Consider the following 12,320-nt stretch of genomic DNA (forward strand, 5'->3'; position numbering starts at 1 on the left):
GTACCCTGCCAGGTCAGAGTTATGCATACAAGGATATATAATAGCACTTTCATATACATTAAATTACAGGATCGAAACATGAAGCCTTTAGGAAGTCTCAGCATTGCTGTTAATGCTGTTGTGGTTAACCTCAGCAATCAGCCCGTGCAGTGTTTGCTGTACAAATACACAACGTGATAGACAGCAATTTTTGTCACTTATGTTTTAGGCTGTTATATGCTCAGCTGAGCTTAGATGGGTCCTGCCATCAGATCTGGAAGGCTGTGGCTTTTACATAATTTGTAATTATTCATCTTTATTTTTATATAAGATATTATCTAAAAAATACCTGTAGAGGTTTTGGGTTTGTTCTAATGAGATACTGTTAACTGGAAAACCTTACTACATTGCTGTTCTCCTTTCCTTTATGAAGTCTAGAAAGAGGGACCTCTGTGGTACTTCACTTTGAATACCGAGGGTACCAGCCTGGCACAGGCAATTTGTGCTGCATTTCTACTCTGCGACCTCCCCTTGAAAACCCACCTGAATTCATTCCAAAGTAGAGCTTTACCAGGAAATGCAGAATTATGGAGGTGTTTTATAGAGCATCACTGGGAGGGAAAGCTTTGAATGGTTGAATATCTGGATTGGGGTAAATACTACAAACTCCCTTCACTTCAAGTATCTTCTTTCTTGTCTGTTGTCCAGTATCTGCATGTGCATGTTGCTTGCAGAATAAAGAAAACAGAACAACAAAGAAATAGTTTAATTTCTTGTATTTGGAACTATGTGCACTTCTCCTCACCAGCTTGATCTGGTCTGACACTTCTCGACAGTATTCTTGGCCAAAGTTAACTTCATTTGTATGGGGAAGTTGATAAAATGTTTTTTGCAATTCAGATCTATGAGAACCAGAGTTTCTAACCATGAAGTCAAGTCTTATCTCTGAAAAAGAATTCCTGTAACTAAAACTGAAAGCTCTTTGGGGCTGTTCTCAGAACTGACGTGCTTTTTACTTTCGTTGTCTATCAAAAGGGTTTGGACCATCACAGGTCTTCTCTGCACACTACCAGAGTGTAAATAATAGCAACTTTCTATGGACATTGTTCTCTGGACTTGAAACAACCGCCATAGAAACCCTGGAATTCAAAGCTCCAGGTGGTAACAAACCATCCCAGAGCAGACTGTGATTTTCCTCCATTTCAGTAAAAGAAAGAGCAGCAATTGAAAAGGACGGTGAACGTTTGAATGCATTTTTTCTTTCAGATTATCCCAGCTCCACACCATTCCATGTCTTACTGTCCTGACTCTTAACCTTCTGATCACGTTTGTTTGCATCCCTGACCTCATCTGAATGCCTCACTCAATGCAAATTATAGTCTTACATCCTCCAGGGCATAATGTGTTTCAAAGTGGGTATAGAGGAAAGATTTCCTATTTAAAACTGTACCTGAAGGGCTTCAGCGCCACTGCTGAGACATTTTCTTTTATTACTTGTATTGCAGCAGTGCCCAGAATGTGTTATATGTTGTACCCAAAGATATGGTCTGGTGTTAGAGCAGTGTGATTAGGTGATTAGAGCTTTTCTGTCCATGATAGAGCCCAAGTCCAACTCTGACTCATTGCTAATTTGCTGTAGATGTTGTGGTAAAAGAGAGCCATAGGCAGGAATATCAATGAGTATGTGTAGCTCTGGCAGGTCAGGTCAGGAAGGGAAAGAAAAAGCCCTGTGGAAGTCCTTGTGGGAGAATCAGCTGATCCAGGTATTGAAGGTGGCATTTACTGATAGAGTGGGGAAGGTGATATGGGATTAATGGTGTCATTGCTTATGAGGGTAAGGACCCTGAAATCTGTTCAGCTGGTGGGAACTGTAGAGGAGTTACTGAGGATGAAGAGGCACAACCCAGATTATCTTTACCTTTGCTGTTCTGGAAATGACGAACATGGGTGTTCAGGAGGAGGGTTCCCAAAATCAAGCTGTGTGGACAAGAGGTCACATCACTGAGGCAGGGAGAAAGATCTTGCTGTTTTGGAAAAGAAATAGCAGGAATTTGCCAAGAACTGGCTAAGGGAAGGACGTAAAGGTTGCCCAAGTGAATTTCTGCTGCCAGGTTTCAGGGTTGTGCATGCTGCAGATGTACACCCAAAGACAGATGATGGAGAGAGAAAAAGAGTGGGAAGGAGGGAAGGGAACCGGCATGAGACCTGGTGGCAACAAGTGAGCCTCTGCCCAACACCCAGCACCTTCTGGGTTGTTTTTTACCTCCAACTGTTCCTGATTTCAAGTGTGCACACTGGCAAAGCTGCGAGGAGCAGGTGGTGGTTGTTGCTTATTTGTTAGCTTGCTTTGTCTCATCTTTGCAATCCATTTTTGTTAATACAGCTCCTGTTCTGAGGGCTTTAAAGATCCCTCGGTGTAGTTATCTTCTGTAACAGAGGGAGCTGGGGCTGCTGAACATGCTGCGCTTTGTGCGCTGGCTACAGAGGGAATTCTTTGGGATGCAGTTTGCTGTGGGTTTTACTCTAATCACTTTAACAAGCCTGAGCAAAGAAACAAAAGGAACAAAACCAAGAAACAGAATTTCCATTAAAATGGCATTTCCTGAGGTAGGATTAAGCTTTCAAGGCTGCCTGCTACTAGATACAGAAATGCCTCCTATAGACTTTTGTAGGAGAGCTGAGTAACCAATTTCAGGTTTGTTTTTAAAAGGCTGTTAAAGTCAAGATAGATGAGGAGAAGCTGCTCACCTGCATAGTGAGCCCGAGTGAATAAGCTGCTGCAACAGGAGCTATGTTTGCTGGGGACGTTGCCTATGCCTTTCAGATAAATCCCAGTTTTGCATTTGTATTGGGTTTTTGGTCTCTATCTTGGAGTAAAATTTACAGGGAGTATTGGTGGAAGACTATCAGTGGACAATTCTTGACATAAATGCTATAGCACTAACTGTAAGCTGAATACATTCAAAGATGACTTGTAATGATTTGTGACTTCAAGATGATTTGTGACTTCTCCAGTTTCATAATTCAGTAAAAGCAACAGGGTATTCATTAGCTGTGTGCAGAGCCCTGTGCCTTGGTGTCTGTGTTTCCTCACAAATACCACATGTTTATGGAGGAGCAAACCAGTTAATTCCAGAAACCTGAAGCCTTAGGAAAGTCATGTGGTTCTGTTACAGCTTGAAATGTGTTCTGTGGTCAGGAGGAAGCACTGAATTCCAGCATCTTTCCTCCAACCCTCAACCTTCCAGAATCATCACCGTCTTTGAATGCTCTCTTCTTTCGGGGATCCAGTTCTCTTTTTGGGAACCCCTCTTTTCAGCACCAGTTTTCTTTCTGGAAACACAAGCCCCTGGTTTTCCCTATCTAAATAGTCTAAATCATTGATCAGCTTGTGATGAATTCCCTAAGCAGTGATTCTGTCTCATGTCTCTCTGTGTTTGGAGGATTCAAGATGTGCCTGTTTTGGTTTAGTCCAGGTCTTACCTAAATCTACAGACATGCTGTGCTTGCAATAAGCAAGTAGCATCTTCTGCTTGGGAGTTCAAAAGTTCAGTTTCAGACATTCACCACATACATATACCCAATTATCTGCCATGTGTTAATGTTCACAATTTAAGCTACTTTTTGCCTCCAGAAGGTAGCAAATGGATGCAGGAGCATTCCCTGGCTAGTTAGATGCCTTTCAAACACTCCCCTTGCACCACCCTTCCAATTGATGCTTTATGCTTTATATCTGTATTTAAGAAACTTTCCCATCTGTCTCCTACAGATAGATGCAGTCTCTATTTCAGATGTCCTTCCAAGGTAACTACTGACCCATCATTTCTTTAAAGCTGATGCACTCTTCTAAGCTCTTTAGATTGTTTCTAAGTTCCCAAGTACTGAGTAATGTGTCCCAGTCTGGAAATCTCAGAGGTTTTTCTCTTTAAGAAGTCAGCATGGAAACATTCCTTAGCTCGGAAAGTAGCAGTGTGTATTGCTTGTGTTTGGGTGGTGCTCACTGTGTGTGAGAATCACAAAAAGAAGAAATGGTCCTTCCCTTGAAGAGCTTCCAATTGTCAGCCTTTTCTCAGCAGGGGCAAGCACAATCTGTTGCATTGCAAGTGAGGAGCGATTACACTCAGCTGTCCATATGCTCTACAGAATTGATTGTGCTGCTCAGAAATCACAATCTTTTAAGGTTGATAGACATGAAGACTCTGGGAAAAAAAAGGCACTTAAGAGTATGCCAGCCTCATCTATGGGTTTTGGCAGCTTTGTTTTCATATGCGTTAAACAGGAGGAGCCTATGATGATGTGAAAGCAGTTGAAAATCCTTGACAGTGCTTGCTGGCATCGTATCCTGACAGTCACTGCCTCCCTGGGACGTGTGATCTTTAACTTCATTACTGATGTTACATAAACATATTCACAACAATTGCAACTATTCCCTTTGCTACCAGTTCTACCTTCTGATTAGAAATACCTGCAGTAGATGAATAGATCTTAAATGGAGTCGTTAAGCACTGAATGTTTCATCAAATGTAAAGTAGTCCACATCGTTTTAAGTACTTTATTCTTACCTGTGGGCCTGTGAAAGTGAGTTGAGCGGAAAGAAAAGCTTTTATAGCACCTGGAGAAAGACATCCCTGAATTGGGACTGTGTGGTTTTCAAACAGCCAGGAGGAGAGACGCCAGGATAAGTTCAGGCCTTTTCAAGGTGCTGTCACTGGCAGCTTTCATTGTTCTTCTAAACAACTCCTCTTCTAAAGGAAAAGTTTCTGGTTTTCAGAGATTAAAACAATCCTGTCTTCATTCATTGCTTCGTCACTTGACTGATTCTTCCCTAATGGGGAAAGTACTTAGGAAGTTTTTGAGCTGTAATTTCAACACGTAGCCCAACATACTGACTGTTTGCCGATAATGTAGTTTGAAAAATGACACAATCCATCAGAGCAGTTATCTCCTCAGGGTGGTTTTTGCAAGCTGGGAGATACAACAGGGAAGGAAGGAAGGCAGCAGCATCTGACTTGAGCTTGTTAACAACCTCTGTTCTAGATGGCAGATTGGCTCTGTGTCAAACTCACTCTTCCATCATCCTTTGTCAGAAAGTTTTCTGATCATCAGAGTGTCCCACATCCCAGAGTGTGTTTAGAACATCTTGCATTGGGACAACATTTGTGTGTTGCATCTGTGGTGGCTGTCTCACATAATGACTCTGCAGTTGGGACACAAGTACTGGGGTGACTCTTCTCAGTGGTATGCAAGAGTTTTCCTCATGCAGACCCTGGGGCACATGTCTGGAAGGCTGAGGATAATGTATCAAAACAACATTATTTCACAAACTAGAATGTATTAACATGGTGAGTCAACAAATCATCTCTCTAAAATGTCCGATGCCCTTCTGAGAGCACGGAAACAGTTTTGCTGCCTTAAGCACCAAATCAGTTAGTTAGCATCTTGCTTTCCAGAAATGAATAATTCACTCTTCTACTAAGTGTCAGCCTGACTTGGTTGCAATCAATCAAGGTATTTATTGCTTCCTCCTAAATTGAAGCTCTTTGTACATTTTTCTGACAAATGTGCATTACCAGCTCAGTGTTATTCCTTGAAAGAAGAATCAATGAGCAGCAGCAGTTCTCTGTAGAGCAAGTTATTTACTTTCAGCATCTCTACAATTTCCAGATTTTAAAGTATTGGGAAAAAACAGGGGTACAGAGGGGGGGATGCTGAGAAACTAGCAGTAGTGTGTCATCTGCACTCTTTGAGACACTGGCCATGATGTGCTGTGAGCAGAACCATCCACTGAGTGAACCAGGGACAGGGTGGCTTTCCAATAAAGGGACTGTCTATAGGTCATATATCGATTGCATCTCCCAAATGTCTCATAGTCCTGTATAAAGACACAATGAGCTTAAACTGATTTAGTCAATTCTTACATTCAGGCTATGTTTCCAAGCCTGAAGCACACTTTCTATACTTCTTGAAGAAACCAGGGATACACTCCCATTTGTTGCAAGATGCTTTTTAACTCCGCTAAGCAATACCTCCTGCCATGTGTTGGTTCAGCACAGAAGCAGCATCTGGATCTGCTCCTGGACAGTTGCACCAGCTCCTCTTCAAAGAGTGTAGCCATCTCTTCTGTACCACACCTTTCAAATGCCACTGTTTGGTGCATTTGGTCTTCCTCATCAGTAGCCCCACATTAGAAATGATTTTCTAAATGGGCAGATCTGGTTTAGATCTTCCCACCCAGCATCCAAAACACAATTTTCCAGACTTCTGTTGCAGAGCTGAAAGGACAGAATTCTGATAAGACTTAATTTATTGTGGAGGGAAGAGCGGCTGACAAAGAAAAGCAGCTATTTACGTTTTCCAGAGCTAAAGTGATTCCAGGAGAACATTGTTTGCTTTCTCCAGCCCCTGGTTTCTTACCAGCATTGGGGTTTCATTTCTTTCAAATGCTAGTGAGATTTGAATGCTGCTTTCCAGCCATGACTCTTCCTAGAGCCAACCAAAGTCATTCCCAACCTTCAGAAACTAGGAAGAACACTCCAAATAAGCGAAGTTGTGATTCTGTTTTGGATGGCTGGTATCCCATACACCTGCAACTGATCCCTTCCATCAGAAACTGGCTCTGGTCTGCACCATTTCCATGGAAAGCTTCCTGCATCTATTTGGAAATCCATAGGATGGCAGTCAATTTCCCAGAGCCTTGCACTGGAGACTGCATCTTCCCATACCTCTGCTCCCCTCACACAGAATCACAGAATGGTTTGGGTTGGAAAGGACCTTGAGATCATCCAGTTCCAATGACCCTGCCATGGGCAGGGATACCTCACACTAAACCATGGCACCCAAGGCTCTGTCCAACCTGGCCTTGAACACTGCCAGGGATGCAGCATTCACAACCTCCCTGGGCAACCCATTCCAGTTCCTCAGCACCCTAACAGTAAAGAATTTCTTCCTTATGTCCAACCTGAACTTTCTCTGTTTAAGTTTCAACCCATTACCCCTTGTCCTATCACTACAGTCCCTAGTGAAGAGTCCCTCCCCAGCATCCCTGTAGGCCCCCTTCAGATACTGGAAGGCTGCTATGAGTTCTCCACACAGCCTTCTCCAGGCTGAACAGCCCCAACTTTCTCAGCCTGTCTTCATACAGGAGGTGCTCTGGCCCCCTGATCATCCTCATACCATCAGCCTTTATTGTCTCTTTTTGGGCTTTTAGATGGTAGTTTGTTGTGGAGTTGTACAGGATCTCTCACACCAGGATCCCTGTCTCACTTGGTTTCTTTTACATGTTTCTATAATACAAACCAGCAGCACTAATATTTTAGCTGTAGGGAGAAATGTACTGGTGTGATGTGTGCTGTGTAGAATAAAGAGAAAGCTACTGCCCCTAGCCCCAGTATGTGAGTGGCATAGCAAATATGTTAGTGATCTCCCAGAAATGTTAAATGAGATGGATTCTGCCACAGCCTTCATCTCACAGTGAGCTTTTAAGAGAATCTCCTGTCTCAGTTTAGCTACAGACTGACGTGCTCAGGAGCATTGGTGAGCCCTGAAAATAAGACTGAGTCTTAGTGCTGAGGTTTAGAGCATGATTTTTCAAGGAGATGTGTTATATAAAAGGAGAGGATAAATGGACTGAAAGAGCTATAATAGCCAAAGCAATGCAGCTTCATGGCAGGGCTTTATAGAAAGGCCAGAGAGGTGTTTTAAAGGAGTAAATAACCTGCAAAATAAACAGCCTAGTGCAGTGTGGGTTAAAGCAGCCCTGGCAGGAAGGCAGGAGCAGGCTCCAGGTTTGCATGGCTTTCCTCCACACTCAGATCGTGCTGCTGCCTCATGCCTTGCGTGAGCGCCTGCGGTGATGGTGCAGGATGGAGCTGCACCAAGGAGAAGTGATACCTGCCTGACCTTGGTGCTGCAGCCAGTGAGGGAGATGGGGGCAGAGCTTCATGGCTTGTCAGGAATACTGTGGTACATGATTGTACAGCTTTGATTTTCAGGGCATCATTTGCCAGCCAGTGTAAACCCCATCAAAAACTTTGGGATTGAATCTCTTCCCTTGCAAGGCAAACCCAAGAGTGAGGAGTTCCCTGACCTGTCTGGGAGACTCCTGAAATGCAAATAGCACAAGAATTTAGATAGCTGGGTGTAGAAACAGGCTTGTAAATGCCAGTATGTTCCTGGGGAAAATATATCTAATAAGCTGGTGTTACAGCTGTGTTCATTCCCCCTCTGTTCAACATCTCCAGGACACTGCTTGTGGTCCCAGTCCTTCAGTTCTCTCCTAAATTTCTCTTGGTCAAGGCTGTCAGTGGGATTATTTCTTCTCTTGGTCCTAATGCCCTGTCTGTCAGGTCCAGTTTGCTTGTCTCAACCTTTCCGTGGAAATGAGGTCACAAAAGCCCATTGCTGTGGGGTTGTAGAATAGCACTGGCCCCCAAGATGTTCCTTAAGGTCTCCTTAGCACTACAAGGCATGGGCAGTATGAGAATGTGCATCACCTGCTTGGTATATGCCTGAGGGCTGGAAGACCATGTACTCTTGACTGTGGGGAATGCAAATAGGCAGGGTATCCAACGTTTCCGTGCCTGACTTTCCCAAGTTCTCTGGAGTGAGCTCCCTGGACCAGGGCAGCCCACTGGGGGTCCCCATGTCTTCCTGTGTTAAGGGGTGCCTCCGACCCCCTCTTGGCCTGGGATATACATGGATATGCAGTCCCTTTTTTTTAACTTGTACTTACACCGTGAAGTAGTGACTGTCTCTTCCACCAACATGGACCTGAGTGATTGGATTGATTTCTTCTAATTTCTCACAACATAGTGATTTCTCAGTGTAGTTAGGAGGAACAACCGTACCCCCACTCCCACACCCTTTTTTTGCCTTTGTGAAACACAGCAGTGAGAGCATCTGCTGGTTTCTAGGGACATTCCATACCAGTTCTTACTGAACACAACCAGATGTATCATGCCACCCCCAGCCCCTCTGATCTCTGAGGACTGGCTCCATCACAAGGAGGGGGGTTGATTTTCTGCCAACTGTCTATACTTTTAACACAACCTGCATCTCTGAGGATGAGGACACCTCTTCCTGCTGCCTGGCTAACTAGAAAATGAGGTTTTAAAGGAGACTTTCAGCATGGTTCCAGAAGGAGAGCACTGGAACACTTGTGAGATGTAGCAAACGTTGCATGTGAACATCAAAAAGCACCCAGCTGGTCCTTACCCCTTGTTAGCCATGCATGTCCATGCAGAGCATCTCTGGCCACAGTGATGGAAGATCTCTTTTGGGAGAGTCCACATACTCCACAGCTCTCTCCCAGGAGCCAGAGATGCTGGAGAATGCACCCCTGCCCTCCCTTGGCAGGATTCAGTTGTGGAGCTGTTGTCCATGAATCTGCAAACCCATGTTTGAACCAGTGCTGTGTCTGCTGCCAGGCAGTTCCCTCCCACTGTAGGCAGAGGTGCTTTACACAATGTGGATGGAGGATTTTCCATACAAGATCTTGGGAATGGGATCTTCCTGGAGTCTCCTACCAGCAATGACCAACAAGTCAGGATGAAGTTGCTCAGGCTCTGCTTTGGTTTGCATGAAAAAACAACCCACATAAAGTTCTAGCACATCTTTAATGAAAATGAAATGATAAAATTGGGATAATGCCCACCTCCTGCTGCTCTTGATGGTTAATTAATGTTTACAAATCACTTTAGGTCCTGAGATTTAATTGAAGGCAAAATATTACCATATAAAATACCTTTTTCTGCAGGCGGTGCTGTTGGGTTTCACTGGGCACGGTGCCGTGGAAGACAACATTAGCACAAGCTTTACTGCTTCTGTGGTCGTGAGGCTTCCTGTGGTTTAGATGGAAATTGTCTCTCTGAAATCATAAATGTAACATCAGTGTTTTCCTCTCGCTTTGAAAGAATATTAATTTGCTAGCTTAGGACTTGACTGACTATTTATACAGCTATAAATACAACTCACCTCTGAGAAAAAAGCATCACATTCACATTCCCTATGTGTTCACTTGCTTGGGATGAGCTGATACAACTTGCTAATGAATCTACCATTAGATGTTGCTGGCTTGTAATAAATTAGGTTAGTACTGGGTGTCCTGCTGTAGTGGAAGGGTGTATCTGTGTGCTCACTATAATCTCCTGCTATCAAGAGATGTAAAATGCAGCTATAAAAATTCATTTCTGGAGGTAAATTTAACTGTGGAGGTGGCAGTAAGGGAGCAAGCTCTGCTGAGTGGGGGGTTTGGTGGTGGTTTTTGGATGGTTTCTTTTTTAGAAAGAGTAGCAAGAGAATGAGAAGCAATACTGGGTTTGGCTGGCTTCAACTGCTGGAATAAAACATTATCACTGCATAAAAGTCCCATTTTCTGCTATAACACTTTCTGTCTTCACACAAAGAGTGGCATAGATTAGAATCATAGAATCATGGAATAGTTAGGATTGGAAAGGACCTTAAGATCATCCAGTTCCAATCCCCCTGCCATGGGCAGAGACACCTCACACTAAACCATGGCACCCAAAGCTCTGTCCAGCCTGGCCTTGAACACCGCCAGGGATGGAGCATTCACAACCTCCCTGTGCAACCCATTCCAGTGCCTCACCACCCTGACAGTAAAGAATTTCTTCCTTATATCCAACCTGAACTTTCTGTGTTTCAGTTTGAACCCATTACCCCTTGTCCTATCACTACAGTCCCTAGTGAAGAGTCCCTCTCCAGCATCACTGTAGGCCCCCTTCAGATACTGGAAGGCTGCTATGAGGTCTCCACGCAGCCTTCTCTTTTCCAGGCTGAACAGCCCCAACTTTCTCAGCCTGTCTTCATATGGGTGGTGCTCCAGTCCAAGATCATCCTTGTGGCCTCCTCTGGACTTGTTCCAACAGTTCCATGTCCTTTTTATGTTGAGGACACCAGAACTGAACACAATACTCCAAGTGAGGTCTCACGAGAGCAGAGTAGAGGGGCAGGATCACCTCCTTCGACCTGCTGGCCACGTTCCTTTTGATGCAGCCCAGGATACAGTTGGCTTTCTGGGCTGTGAGTGCACACTGGCAGCTCATGTTCATTTTCTCATCAACCAACACCCCCAAGTCCTTCTCTGCAGGGCTGCTCTGAATTTCTTCTTTGCCCAACCTGTAGCTGTGCCTGGGATTGCTCCGACCCAGCTGTAGATAGAACCTTGCGCTTGGCATGGTTAAACTTCCTGAGGTTGGCATCAGCCCATCTCACAGGTGAGTCAAGGTCCTTCTGGATGGCATTCCTTCCCTCCAGCGTGTTAACAGAACCACACAGCTTGGTGTCATTGGCAAACTTGCTGAGGGCACACTCAATTCCATTGTCTATGTCAGCAACAAAGATATTAAACAAGACCGGTCCCAACAGTGATCCCTGAGGGACACCACTCGTTACTGGTCTCCAGCCAGACATTGAACCGTTGACCACAACTCTTTGAGTGCGACCATCCAGCCAGTTCTTTATCCACCGAGTGGTGCACCTATCAAATTGATGTCTCTCCAATTTAGAGACAAGGATGTCATGTGGGACAGTGTCGAATGCTTTGCACAAGTCCAGGTAGATGACATCAGCTGCTCCTCCCCTGTCCATCACTTTTGTAGCCCCATCATAGAAGGCCACCAAATTGGTCAGGCAGGGTTTTCCCTTAGTGAAGCCATGCCGGCTGTCACCAAGCACCTTGTTGTTTTTCATGTGCCTTAGCATGCCTTCCAAGAGAATCTGCTCCAAGATTTTGCCAGCCACAGAGGTGAGACTGACTGGTCTGTAATTCCCTGGGTCTTTCATTTTCCCCTTCTTGAAAATGGGGGTTATATTTCCCTTTTCCCAGTCATTGGGAATGTCACCTGACTGCCATGATTATTCACATATGATGGACAGTGGCTTTGCAACTTCATTCTCCAGCTCCTTCAGGACCCACGGATGGATTTCATCAGGTCCCATGGACTTGTGTACATTCAGGTTCTTAAGATGGTCTCGAACCAGATCCTCTCCTACAGTGGGCTTAGGGTCTTCATTCTCACAGTCCCCGCATCTGCCTTCCAAGACTTGGGTGGTGTGGTCAGAGCCTTTGCCAGTGAAGACTGAGGCAAAGAAGCCATTCAGAACCTCAGCCTTCTCCAAATCCTATGTATCCAGTTCTCCTGACAGCTTCCAGAGGGGGCCTGCATTGTCCCCAGTCTCTCTTTTATTTGCTACGTACCTATAGAATCCCTTCTTGTTATTTTTAACATCCCTAGCCAAGTTTAATTCTAACTGAGCCTTATCTTTCCTAACCTGGTCCCTAGCTTCCTGGATAGCATTCCTGTATTCTTCCCAGTGTCCTT

The 12,320-nt window shown here is 44.6% G+C and overlaps 1 protein-coding gene across 4 annotated transcripts in view; it reads left to right on the forward strand.

The window, feature by feature from the left end:
- The window catches only part of MAD1L1 (mitotic arrest deficient 1 like 1), a 366,896-nt gene that overhangs the window by 229,729 nt on the left and 124,847 nt on the right, over window positions 1-12,320 (forward strand). The window lies entirely within an intron of this gene.

The sequence above is a fragment of the Melopsittacus undulatus genome, chromosome 8 (assembly GCF_012275295.1).
Source record: "Melopsittacus undulatus isolate bMelUnd1 chromosome 8, bMelUnd1.mat.Z, whole genome shotgun sequence".
Taxonomy (NCBI): domain Eukaryota; kingdom Metazoa; phylum Chordata; class Aves; order Psittaciformes; family Psittaculidae; genus Melopsittacus; species Melopsittacus undulatus.